A 13,559-nucleotide genomic window follows, 5' to 3' on the forward strand; every position below is an offset into this window, starting at 1 on the left:
AGAGAGAGAGAGAGAGAGAGAGAGAGAGAGAGAGAGAGATGATAGAGAGATAGATGATAGAGAGATAGATGATAGAGAGATAGATGATAGAGAGAGAGAGAGAGAGATAGATGATAGAGAGATAGATGATAGAGAGATAGATGATAGAGAGATAGATGATAGAGAGATAGATGATAGAGAGATAGATGATAGAGAGATAGATGATAGAGAGATAGATGATAGAGAGATAGATGATAGAGAGATAGATGATAGAGAGAGAGAGAGATAGATTGAGAGAGAGAGAGAGAGATAGATTGAGAGAGAGAGAGAGAGATAGATTGAGAGAGAGAGAGAGAGATGATTGAGAGAGAGAGAGAGAGATGATTGAGGTGGGTAAAAAAAAAAAGTGACAAAAACCCTCCACCGTATAGCAGGGATAGAAAGTTCAGTGGAATATAGGGTTCCAAAATATTCCTAGCAATAAGAGACTGTTGAGGTCTCCTTAGATTTGATCAACTTCTTATAGAATTGGATAAGATCAGGCCCATAAATGTGTATGTGGAGTATATATTCAGGGGTGTCCAGTATAGTAACAAAATAGGATAACGCCTACCTGTCCCCACTCATATCAGAGCGCGCAGCATCCAGGGAGATGAATGGCGTAAAGTATTCCCAAATGTCCTAAAGATTCTGACTTGTAAACACTCCCCTATACATCCATATGTCTTCTTCAGCAAGGCAAATTACTATTATTGCACAAAGTCAATATACCTTATGATTTATTGACTTCCGGGCCTGATGTCCTCCGGTGTGCTGTCCACGGCTATGGATGAACAAAAATGAAGAGGTTGCAAGACACCACAAAAAATGAAGAAGGAGGGTAGCTTGGATACAAAAATAGCGTTAATAGATCATAGGCACGTAGAAAGACATGTTTCGCGCTTACAATGCTTTCTCAAGGGTCCATGCCTATGATCTATTAAAGCTATTTTTGTATCCAAGCTACCCTCCTCCTTTATTTTTGGTGGTGCGTTGCAACCTCCACCATATAGCAAACAGCAAATGAAAGAATCACAGTGTGCTCATTTACATGTCATTTCCCAGAATCCATTGCTGCAGTGGAAGCACTGTATGCTAGGAGATAATGGTGAAAAAGCAGGGTTGCAGACATGTGAATGTGCTCATAAGTGATTCTTTTCATTTGCTGTGTATATAAATAAATTAGGGCCCTAATGTGAATAATTTACAAATATTGACTGTGTATTATTTGACCTTAGTGTCAGCAAAAATGTTGAGTGTTTATATTGCAGCCGAGGTGAAGGGGGTCTCTAGCTCCCTAAAAAAATAGACAGTGGAAATAAATACTTTAGCGCATAAACCTTACAAATACAACATTGGATTAATTCCTACAAAATCTGAAAAGATCAGCAATGGTGGTTGAGCAAATAGGTCACCGAGATTCCTGAGGACAAAGCATGAAATGCTAATATATGCATAAAATACACATAAAACAATAAAATGTTAGGAATTACATCAATAATAACACATTTGTAAAGCCTAAACCTTGATACAATTTTACCAAATTGCTGATGTTGCTATAGAAATTGCAACTCAAGTCCAAATATTTGGATTTTCTGTACACTGTAGGTAACATGTCCAAAAAAATGAAGTGGATATTTGAACTGGGCTATATCGCAAACACAGGAATAGTGTATAAAAACTGCGGATTCTAATAGTTGTCGAATGTATCCTCATAAGTTATATTTTTATTCTGATTTCCACTTGTGTCTTATATATATTGCAAGCTGTTTGCCGGGTACAGTACGTGGGAGAGGGATATTAGTCTCTTCTTTAGAGATGGTATATCAATGTAATATGTTCATTTTTGATTGTAGCTTGCATCAAAGTGATGTTGAATATGACATCCTTAGAGTGATATGTGTGGAGAGGTGTTTTTTTTTTTTACCTGTATGGTGAGTATTTCTATTGGAAGTTGTTGATTCCTGAAGAAATAGGTATATCTCCTTAACCGCATTCTCTCAGATCTTTGAGAGGGTTTGTTTAAAAGCAGTATCACCGGAGTACTCCAGACTGCTACCACTATCGATTGCGTGTTCCCGCTAGTACCGATACCTTAGTACAGCTTTGCTGCGGGAATGTGCTGCCTGGATCGTAACCTCCTCCAGTCACCATCTCTGGCGGCATGTCTCTGGGTCATCAGCTCCAAGACGCAGGACAGTAGCCTCACCACATATATATAGGTTCGACCTGTATACTGCTGGTGGCCTCCAAATGTTGAAATGTTAAGCAGAGTTTGGGGGAGGTGGGGAAAATTAAAGTTAAACATTTAAATAATAATGAAATCAATGTATCTTATATTAGTATTAACTGGGCACTGTCTCGGCTGGATTAAGCATTTTCTTCCGGGCTTTCAACTCCTCTAGCTCCAGCAGTTTCGGACAAAGCCTTGTTACATAATTACAGCCCACCATGCATCTTAAATAGTCCAGGACCAATGAAGCTACTAGAACGTTGATTCTTTAAGACAGTGTGTTAGTGTTAAGTTAAGTTTTATCTGTTGTCTCTGCATAGACTAAGGTTTGCAGTGTGAGGAGACGCCAGGATTTCCCCACTACAGGCCAATGGGATGTTGTCACTGAAAGAACGGGAGTCAGGAGAAGGCCATTTTTGATGCTATCTTGGTCTGCAATGGCCACCACATCGACTATTATTTGCCTCTAGATTCTTTTCCCGGTAAGGACAACATACAGGTGTCTAATTAAAATGGCAGGAAGCTGCTTCCCGGTGCTATAGAAGAGAAAATTCTAATGAATGGAACTAAAATCTTGCCCAGCACAAGGAAGCAGCTTCACAGCATATTGATTAGGGACCAAAGAAAGTCAAATCTGGGGCGTACTAAAATGATGATCAGAGAAGGATGTTCCCCTGCAGCTCTGCTCCAAACCACCAGATGGCAGTAGCTCTCTTTTTAGTTTTATATTTTACAAACTGCAGCTAACATTAACCTTTGTAGGGCCCTATTGATGTACACCAGTAGGGCCGTCTTGATGACGGTTCTATCAACGCCTAAGCACCAATACATACAATACAATGCCAGTTAGGTCTATATCTGTGACTAAAACTCCATCATCCAATTTATAAATTAAATATACCCGCGCGAAATGCATAGAATACAGTTACGCACGTTTATGCTTAAAATGCCATCCTCCCACATAAGTATACAAAAAAAATATTCCGACATGAAATGCCTAAAATAAAATAGGAGGTATGTATAGCAATGCTTTAATGCCATCACCCGAGGTAAAAATATACCCATCTCCCCACACAAAATGAGCACATGTAAAATGCTTATATGTTAGTAATAACGCTCTGCGCTCTCTGCATCGTGCTGCACGCTATTTAGAGCAATCGTGTACTCAAGAAGGGCTATTTTTCTTTTTATTCTCACCACTTGGATTCCCCGTTCTCAAAAATTCCAAAACAGTCTTCAACTCTTGTGCACACACTGTATACCAGTTACTGCTTGAGTGATATTATATTAATCTAACCACACTGGTTACAAATAAGGAAATCTTCTGTTAGATGAATAATATATAAAGGATACACAGTAACTATTGGCAAACTACAGTACATTCTGGACATTAGGTTATTGTAATATTCTTTTAAGAAGCCCTTTCTGTCGTAAAGGCTATACTTCTCTAAACAGCCTTTAGCAGAATCTCTCTTTCAAGGTTACAATCAACAAAATAGGTATCCCTTGTAGGTATACTACACCACTAAACAGCCTTTAGCAGAATCTCTCTGTCAAGGTTACAATCAACAAAATAGGTATCCCTTGTAGGTATACTAATAGTACACACTGTACGCACTGCTAGCCATCAGCTAGTTTAGCTCTCACTCCTAAAGCCGTTGCCTCAAAAAGCAGTAGTTGTGAGTTCTATTTCTGTTGGGTCTGAAACCAGTGCACCATTACAGTAATGTGGTTGGTGCCTTAGACTTATCAACTCAATATACAGCAGTTGTTATGGAAATCCTTTTAGCAAATGTGGAATTGGGACTCATTTAAATATACTATGCATTAGCATATCTCCTAGACGGGTACCTTACGTGTGCTACAGTAGTTTTACAGCACAGGCATATCGCCCTAATTTTCTTGGAGGGAGGTTTGTAGGGATACATATATAAATACAACAGGAGACACTACTAAATTGAAAGTTAGTCTCTGTCTCAAGGAACTGGCTGATCCAAGGTGGATCAAAATCCGCATAAATATAATTACCAATCTCTAGTTATTACACAGATAAAACTGAATATGATCTGTTAAAGGAGCAAGCCAAGTGCTGGTTTTTAAAATGTTTTTACATAGGATTGAAGCAGAGGGTCTCCGGAGCTGAATTCCATTAATTTCAGCTCAGGGGACCCACTGCTTCCGAGAACTTTGTTTAAAATACCTGGTCATGCGGTCCAATAGAACGCAGCACCGGATAACACCACGGCTTCCTATTGGCCTGTAGGATGCGAGCGCTTTGCAGCCGCCATTATATGAACCCCAGCAAGCCCAGCTGGAGCTGCTAATGGCACCCCTATGGAAGTAAGCACATTTTCAGTTGGATGATCATTTGTTACCAATCCAGTTAAACTCATATACTTAACGCAAGGTGAAAAAAAGCTAATCAAGTTCATTCAAACGTGTACCATTTCCAGTTCTGCTTTGTGTAGTCACGCACAATAAATATCAATGATGATCCAGTTGTATTAAACCTACTATACCTTAGATGTGGTAATCAAAGCATTGTGTTAACTGTAAAGACCGTTTTTGTGACCAATTGTAATCACACTTGCTTATTTTGATAATATACAATAAATAGAGAATTACCTGCATCTCAACTCAGATATTTTTTAAAGAAAGCTTTCCTTGTGTTGCATAAAATTCCCTCCCTTACTTATTTGGCAGGTATAGAAAAGTTTAAAGGCCGGTACAGCCACAGCCGTTTCTACAAGGATTCCAAAGATTATCGAGGGAAGACAGTGCTAGTTGTGGGGATTGGAAATTCTGCTGGAGACATCTCTGTGGAAATCAGCAACACAGCAAAACAGGTCAAGTTAATCTGGCATAAGGGTTTCTAACTGGGATCTTCAGATTATGCTAGTTTGTATGAGTTGTAAAAAAAGTAAAATGCCAGTAACTCTTGCATAATGCACAAAAATGCTCCAGTAAATTCCTCCATTAAGACATTGAAAAATAATAATAAGCAAAATGTGGTTATAAAATTATGTTTTGTTGCTCCATTGAGACAATGTAATTATGTGTTGTTGCTTCATTAGTCATAGCAGAGGTAGAAGGAAGACCTGAATGAAAGGGTCAGTGCATCAGCTACGTGTATGGAGAATGTATTATACTAAAAACGACTTTTGTCAAATGGAGGTACTATGTTAAATTATGGTTGAGATAAACATAACTTCATATACTATAAGTTGGTAACGGTGCAGAAAAGCTTATAATGTTCAATTCTAAATTGCCTACAAGACACTACAGATATAAGTATAAATTGATGCTTGCTAGGTTTTCCTTGAAATAGAAAATCAAGCTGTGGGTTGGAAATCCTTTGGATTCTTTGTTGCTGCCTTTCCATGTTGGATCTTTCTAATTCTATTGTGATATGTTCTAGGTTTTCCTCAGTACCAGAGAGGGCTCCTGGGTAGTAAGTCGCATATCTCACCATGGCTTCCCCATAGACATGGTACTCTCAACACGCTGCTATTTCTGGATCAAAAACTCACTACCATCTGGACTTGTAGCCAGGTTGAACGAGAAACAGATGAATAGTTGGTTTGATCATGCAAACTATGGCTTGCAGCCTGATAACAGGTACCGGTTCTCAAAAATATTTTCAGATGGGATACATGCCCTTGTATCCTTGCTTCTTGACCCATCTGTGTAACCACCAACCTCAATAAACACAGACACCTTTAACTTGGGTTCAAATGGTCACAACCTTTTATTAACCATAACAAATCAACCACAAAGCATCCCTGGACCTGGCCAGCAAGTAGGCCCAAAACCTGTGAACCTGATCACAGCACAGGTGAGCAGGAAGAGAAAGAGGTAGGCACAAGGCAACCTCCTCTTCCTCCCCTCACTCTTGCCTTTTTCCTCCAGCGCCCCTCGGGTGAAGGGTCACTTTACCCCTCCCCTACTGCTCAGGGTTCTCTTGACTGAGGCATGACTGAGTCTTGCCTAAAGGAATACAAAGTATGTTCTACAGCTATATTAATGAAAATAGACACGCAGATACAGCATTTGTGCCTATGAAATAATAACTGAATATAGTCAGTCATAGATAATAAAAAGACAGAATGCATGCAGCAAAAAATGCACCAGATTTATCAAAGAACAATAGTCCAATATGATTTTTCACTTTCACTTAGTGCAGTATTTTTCAGCTAGGGGACATTGATATATAGTATATTTAAAGTTTCAGATATGATTTCCTCATTTCAGTAGACGTATTTTGTTTTTGAGCAACTCTTAGAAAGACATTACAAATACTAACAGATTGAAATTTGCTTTATCATTCCATTCCATCCACAGGTCTCTTTTGAAAGAGCCCATTGTAAATGATTATCTCCCCAGCCACATCTTGTGTGGAGCGGTAACCGTGAAGCCCAAAATCAAGGCATTCACTGAAACGTCTGCCATCTTTGAGGATGGGACAGTAGCAGAAGGCTTGGATGAGATTATCTTTGCTACAGGATACAGTATTTCTTTCCCTTTCCTTGAGGACTCTATTACCACAGTGGATGATAACAATGTCTCTCTATATAAAAATGTCTTTCCCACTCACCTGGAGAAGCCAACACTGGCTTTCTTGGGACTCATCCAACCGCTCGGAGCCATCATGCCAGCTGCAGAACTCCAAGCTCGCTGGGCCACCAGAATATTTAAAGGTCAGGAGCATGAAAGGAGTAGGAATGACAGTAAATATGCTCCACCATCCAATACAAAGCAATCCCCTGCCAGAAGACACCTTCCAATTGACTTGAGTTGGCTGGAAGGGGTCTTCCAGCGTTGGAAGGTGCCTAATGGCAGAAGCCTGCTTAGTAAATAAGGCTATTTATACTTCAAAGCAAATATAAAAATATAAATATGTACTTTAAATCTGATACATTTGATGCTAGTTTTTTTTAAGGTAAACACAAGCTAAAACATAAGATTTCATTAATGCATAAAACAATGAAACCCAAAGGCAAGATTAAAAAAAGATGGCAGGCTAAATTTGAAGATATGTTTCAAGTAACTCCCCCTTCACCCATTAGCTCCACATTACTACTACCCATATTACGTGCAAATGCAAACAGATTAAATGGTGTGCAAAGCACTTAAAGAAATTGATGTTAAAAAAACAAGTGTATGTTCTAAGGAATTTTCAGGGCCTTGTAAATTTAATTTGCCTGGTATCGTGTGTCATTTTTCAAGGATCTTGAAGATCACCACATACACCAATGAAGAAATACTGGATCTACCAAAACTTGGCTAGTGATAAGGCGTCTATGTCTCTGTGCCCTCAAACAATTTGGTCTTTCTTCTTCTGTATGCCATGTCTTTGTTATTGTACCAAACAGTTCCAGTTCAGAATACCTAATAATGAAATCTTATCTTCAAGGTGTGGCTCACTTGCCTCCTGTGGAAAGAATGAATACTTATATTAAAAAGAACAAGGAACAAAAAAACAAGTGGTAAGTAAAAGAGTGAAACTTTGACCAAAAATGTTGTTGGTCAAACTTGTGTTAGGCTGCGGTCGCAGTGTGTTATACCGCGCACGCCTCGGCGTGCACACGCACCACCCCCAATCAGGCCGGGCCCAGTACATGCGTCGGCGCGCATTTAGCAGCCGCGTTGTACCGCAAGTTTTCACACACAATTGTTTTGTATGTGGAACTTGCGACGGAGGCGTGGCCACGCCCCCGCCGGCGGTTCAGCCAATGAGGGTGAACCAGCTGCGTGAGGTCATGGCCACGTCCCCGCAAAATCCCTGCCATGCCCCCTCCCGTCGCAATCTCTCCTCTCCCAGGACCGCGATCTGCGGTGAAGCGCTGTGCATGCACCGCCCCGCCGCCGGGCGCGCGTGCTACAGAACGCACTGGGACCGCAGCCTTAGTGGTTCGAGTTACTGAAGCTCAGAAATGTTTGTTACCGGCTTCCTCCCCATGCCTTATTTTTTTTCCATTTCGGTTCTTTCAAACATGAGACTGTCTGAATTTACAACTCAAATTTCATACAGTTCCCACAAAATAAAACAAGATACATTACTGGATGTAGGTAAATGGAAGACAACCAATCAGTCAGTTCACAGGTTTCCGAGAATAAACATGGCTATGAAATACACAGTTTAACAGCTTTGCTGCAGGGAGCAAGCAACACCTTCCATTGATGCTCCCTCTGGCAACCAGGGGCATAGAAGATAAACTAGATAATTTTCTCAGGAACATCAAATACTGCTGCGGCACAGTTTATTCGAGCATTTGCCCGTTCTGTGCCGCAGCAGTAGCCTGGCGCGCGCCCGAGTGTGACGGGCGCACGCCGAAGCAGCGGAAGAGCGCCCTCCGATCGGGGCGCTCTCCCTACCGCTGCCGGGTCCACCGGGTCCCCCGGAACCCCCTGCCGCTGTCCCGCGATCGCGGGACACCAGGGCTCCCTCGGGGAGCCCCTGGACACGCGTGCAGCGGGCGCACGCTCCCGATGACGCGTGACCGCGCGTCTATGACGCGCGGCACGCCGAGGGGCGGCCACTAGCAAGCCGGGAGATTTCCCGGCTTGCGGTACCGACCACACTTCAATAAAGTGTGTCGGTAGTGTAGCTTAGAAATAACATGATTTTTTATGCGTCGAACATTTAGTGGATTTTGGATAACCTCTTTGGATTGGGTATAAATGTATAATATACTGTATATCTCCCCAGAACAGATCGTATAAATGAGTGTTATTTTTTTTTTTCAAAGATTTTTATTAGGCAAATACTTATTTTACAATGTACATGTTATATATGTTAATACAGCCTAATACAAGTTTTCTCCATTTTTTGGTTAAAGAAACCAGAAAGAGAGAGGAAAGCTCATCGCCCCCCTGACCCTCCTGGGGTTATGAGGGGGGGCGCGAGTATGGAAACAGAGAGTCAGAGTATGGAAAGGGAGAGAAGGGAAGGTGGGGAGGGGGGGGGAAGGGGGGAGGGGGAATACCTGTTGCTTTATCGCGTCCTCAGAATATTTCTATTGGAGTTTCTAGACTCGTTCTTTTTACTTTTCATTTTTGAGTTAGGGGCGTGGGGGTGCCATATGGGTTAGCCACGGGTCCCATGTTTTATTAAAGGAGTCCGTGGATCTTTTCAAAAAGGCCGATAGTTTCTCCATATTCATTACCTCTTGTATCCTATTTTTTATCGTTTGTTTTGAGGGGGGAGACACTTTCTTCCAGGCGGCCGCCACTGCACATCTAGCCGCTGTTAGGATGAAGGAGATTAATTTACTTGTTGGTCGGTCCACATTTTCTAGGGGCCTGGCCAACAGGTAGGTCAGCGGGTCAGCAGGGATTTTGAGGCCGGTGACCTCTTCTATTAATTTTTGAGTGGTTCCCCAGTATTTTTGAATTTCCGGACATGTCCACCAAATGTGTGCCATGTCCCCCTTTTGACCGCAACCTCTCCAGCATAGATCGGACGCCTGGGGGTAGATTTGATTTATTCTAGCTGGGGTAAGATACCAGCGGAACAGTATTTTATATATATTTTCTTTGATTGTGGTACATATGGAAGTTCCTGAGGCATTCTCCCAAATTCTTTCCCAGTCCTCTCGGTCTATAACTATTCCCAATTCTGCTGCCCAATGCAGCATATAGTCATGTGTGGGGGCTTCTATAGCCCTTTCCAATTCTGCGTAAATTTGTGTTATAAGACCTTTCTGGTGGCCTGTTTCTCGACAGAGCCGCTCAAAAACTGTGAGAGGGGGAAATTTCAACGTTGGGGATAAAGTTCGAATAAAGTGCCGAATTTGTAGATACTTGAACACGTCCAACCTTGCTATTTCATATTTGGTTTGTAAATTTTGATAGCTCAGGAATTCTCCAATACTCAAGAGGTCAGCGATCGCTCTAATATTTTTTGCTTTGAATTGGTCCAATTGTCTGGGCTCACAGCCAGGAGGGAATTTCGGATTTTTGTGAATTGGTATGAGTTGGGATTGGGGCGAAGTGAGCTTAAATTTATATTTGCATCTCGTCCAGGTCTCCCATGTGTGTCTCATTGGGCCTAATTTAAGTTTACTACTCTGCATGTCTTCCCTGCTCAGGGACCAAAGGCAAGCTGGTAGTGAAGGCGTCCCGGCGTAGTATGATTCTATATCTAGCCAACAGTATTGGTTTGGGTTGGCATTCCAGACTACTACCTGTCTCAATTGTGCGGCTAGGTAATATTTTGTGATGTCTGGAACCCCAAGTCCTCCTCTTCCCCTTGATGCCAGGAGAACTGTTCTAGCGGTTCTAGGTTTCTTACCTTGCCAAATGAGTGTTATTTTTTTAATGAGTTGCTCAGTGTTTCTTTGTATTATGGTGGTTTCCAAATCTTTCCTTGTGATACTACAACCACTCTAGCTTGTAATAAATGACCTAGGAATTAATCAAACTGAGACTGAATTTAGGTTTCATACTGTACATACAATAGTTAGGCCATGGTTCTCCAAGTAGACTGTTGTATCACATGTAAAAGTAACCAGCTATTATTTACCTCCATGCAGTTTTGGGACGAGCAGAAGTCAGACTCTGCAGACATACTTTATCGAGTACATGGATGAAGTTGCCGTGGAGATTGGTATCTTCCCCAACATGCTGCATCTCTTACGCACAGACCCCAAACTGGCCTGGCGGGTGTTCTTCGGTCCTTGCACACCGTACCAGTACCGCCTGATGGGGCCTGGTAAATGGCCTGGAGCCAGGGAAGCCATCTTGACACAGTGGGACCGGACTCTGAAGCCAACCAGGACCCGAAATGTACAAATGCCTCCAGAATCTGGGTCAACCTTACTCGCTCTATTGGGCCTTTGTGCTTTGGTGATAGCCATTTGGTTTGGATCTGAGTTCATCTTCTCAAAACCCTTTCTGTGACTCATACTGCATAATTCTACTAAATCAGGATACCACCTCACTATTTTTTATACGGATTACCCTCTTCCGTAAATCATCTGCGCAAGTCTTGGGTATTAACTAGACACAAAGGAAGCACAGCCACTTACACATTTAACCCATTGATAATTATGTTATATATCAATCAAAACCTGTATCAAATTAAAATAATAAGTGGAAAAAAACTGATATATTAAGTTATATTTAAAAAGTGCAGTTTCAGCTAAGAATGACCCACCTTGAACGTGAGCTCAATGTTATGTCCTTTAAAGCAGAAATACTACATTCCCCCTTTTTCTTTTCTTATTGTTATATGTAAAGCGTGTGACAATGTATAATTCTACATTCTTACCTGAGCTGTTCCTGTTCTAAATCTCTTAAAAATCCTGATGCTGGGCCTGACTAAATGGCCGCCTTCTAACTTTGTGCTGCAGTCTGTGAAATGCTGCAGCTGAAATGTAACATTATATTACCTTATAAGTGTAACACATTATTTTTACAGCTTTCAGAGTAAGGCCTCGCTGAGTGCGCGCGACAGTGACGCGACGGATGACGTCACCCATTGTCGCCAGAGAAAGTTGTAATTCGCTTTCCGGCTACGTCGCGGGCGACCAGGTTTTTGATTGGTTAAGAGGCTGTCCCATGTGGCGACAGCCTCTGAAAAATCAAATTTGACCAGCTTCTAAAATTCGCGCCGTCAGCATCTCTCCCGTCGCTTCGCGCTTACTATAAGCACACGCGACGTCGCCGGCACTATAAGCGCAGCCTGACAGTCTACTATTTGGAACACAGCAACAGATCTTTGTTGCCAAAGGGCAGAGCTCAAAAAGTGTGTGTGTGTGTGTGTGTGTGTTTCAAAAGACAGTGGATATGACTTTCTAAAATGGTTGCTGTAGCAACCAAAGGATGATCAGTATGTTCATATGTTTTTATTAATAATGGCGTTAAAAAAATGCAGATAGTATTATCTAATACTACAGAACCATTTTATTTACCCATATAGGATTTGTCACTGTTTGCTGCTTTAAAGTAAATGACAAACCTTTTGAATTTGTTATGGGATTTCATTTTTAATTTTGATTTTTGGGCTTTAACGCCGGTTACCATGGCGACGCTGAAGATCAGGTAAGAGAAGCTGCAGAGGCCTCACGTGGTCCCCCTGCACTTAATTTAAGTGCCTTGGGGGAGAGCGCAGGACCTCTGTAGCCGCCCCGCCCCCCACTTTTGCGCACCGCTGGTTTAGGTAATGATCCAAGAGGGAACAAAGATTCCCCAATTGTGCACTCAATACATATATGATCAGTAATCAGGACTATATGGGTCCCTTCAGACAGGATTAATGTCAGGCAGGCTAGTGACTTGTGAGGTCAGCAATTAAAACCAAATATAATACAATTTTATTACATCATACATCATCATATTACTACACAATAATCAAGTATATACATCCTCATGGTGGTGTTGTAAATAATGATCACGTGTGTATGTATAAATATATCCGCTGGTGAAGTCTCAATGCCAGTATGCATAAATAGCGTACATGCAAGTGTCTGTCCGAGTGATTCAAAAACAAAGCCTCTAAATCGGAAAGCACAGAGGTAAGGATACTGATAATTGCAGGTCTAGGTTTGATGGTAACAACCTACAAACCTACAAACCCGAATTGTGGTGTGTGTATTAAGACTGGATCTATGGCCCAACTCTAGAGAGCTACTGGCTATAAAGTATATGTAAAGAGGGGCAGTACTAAAAACACACCAAACATGTGCATATCAATAAAGAGACATAAAATCAGATCTATGTGTCACATTAATATTTCAACCCGGCACAGGCGTACATATGTGTACATAGCTTGTTACTCTATCATCGTTAAGTTCATGCCACTCAGTTGATGTAGGTACATGCTAGAATGTTGAAATAAGGCTTTCGATAGGCAAGATAAGTGTTCCTAGGATCTTTCATGTCTGATTATGACCAGAAAGACATTCTATGCACAATACCTACTTGTCTCTTGTAAGTAGGGTTTCATTTTTGCCAGCGTGAGGAGTGGAGTCGATTATGTTAATTTTATTGATTATTAAATGTATCTTTTTTTTTACCTTACTATCTTGTTACTTCCTACCTCTGAGGCCACTCACCATTCCTTGAATACTAGAATATTTTGCTATATAGTACACACACCTACAGTATTACACGGGGGTTTGTATATTTTCTCTTTCAATGTGCCGAATTCCATCTGGATCACGAACAGCATTGGACTCATTTGGATTGATAATCAAAAGGGACATGCATATGGTTGTATTTACTATAAGATTCTGTTACACTTTCTAATTACATTAAGTATAGCCACACATTAAGGTGGCCAACAATAAAGACCGTTTTTCTTCAC

The 13,559-nt window shown here is 41.3% G+C and overlaps 1 pseudogene; it reads left to right on the plus strand.

Moving 5' to 3' along the window:
• The window catches only part of LOC142503881 (dimethylaniline monooxygenase [N-oxide-forming] 2-like), a 42,105-nt pseudogene extending 29,066 nt beyond the window's left edge, over nt 1–13,039 (plus strand).
• Nucleotides 13,040–13,559: the final 520 nt, after the last annotated feature.

The sequence above is a fragment of the Ascaphus truei genome, chromosome 10 (genome assembly GCF_040206685.1).
Source record: "Ascaphus truei isolate aAscTru1 chromosome 10, aAscTru1.hap1, whole genome shotgun sequence".
NCBI lineage: Eukaryota > Metazoa > Chordata > Amphibia > Anura > Ascaphidae > Ascaphus > Ascaphus truei.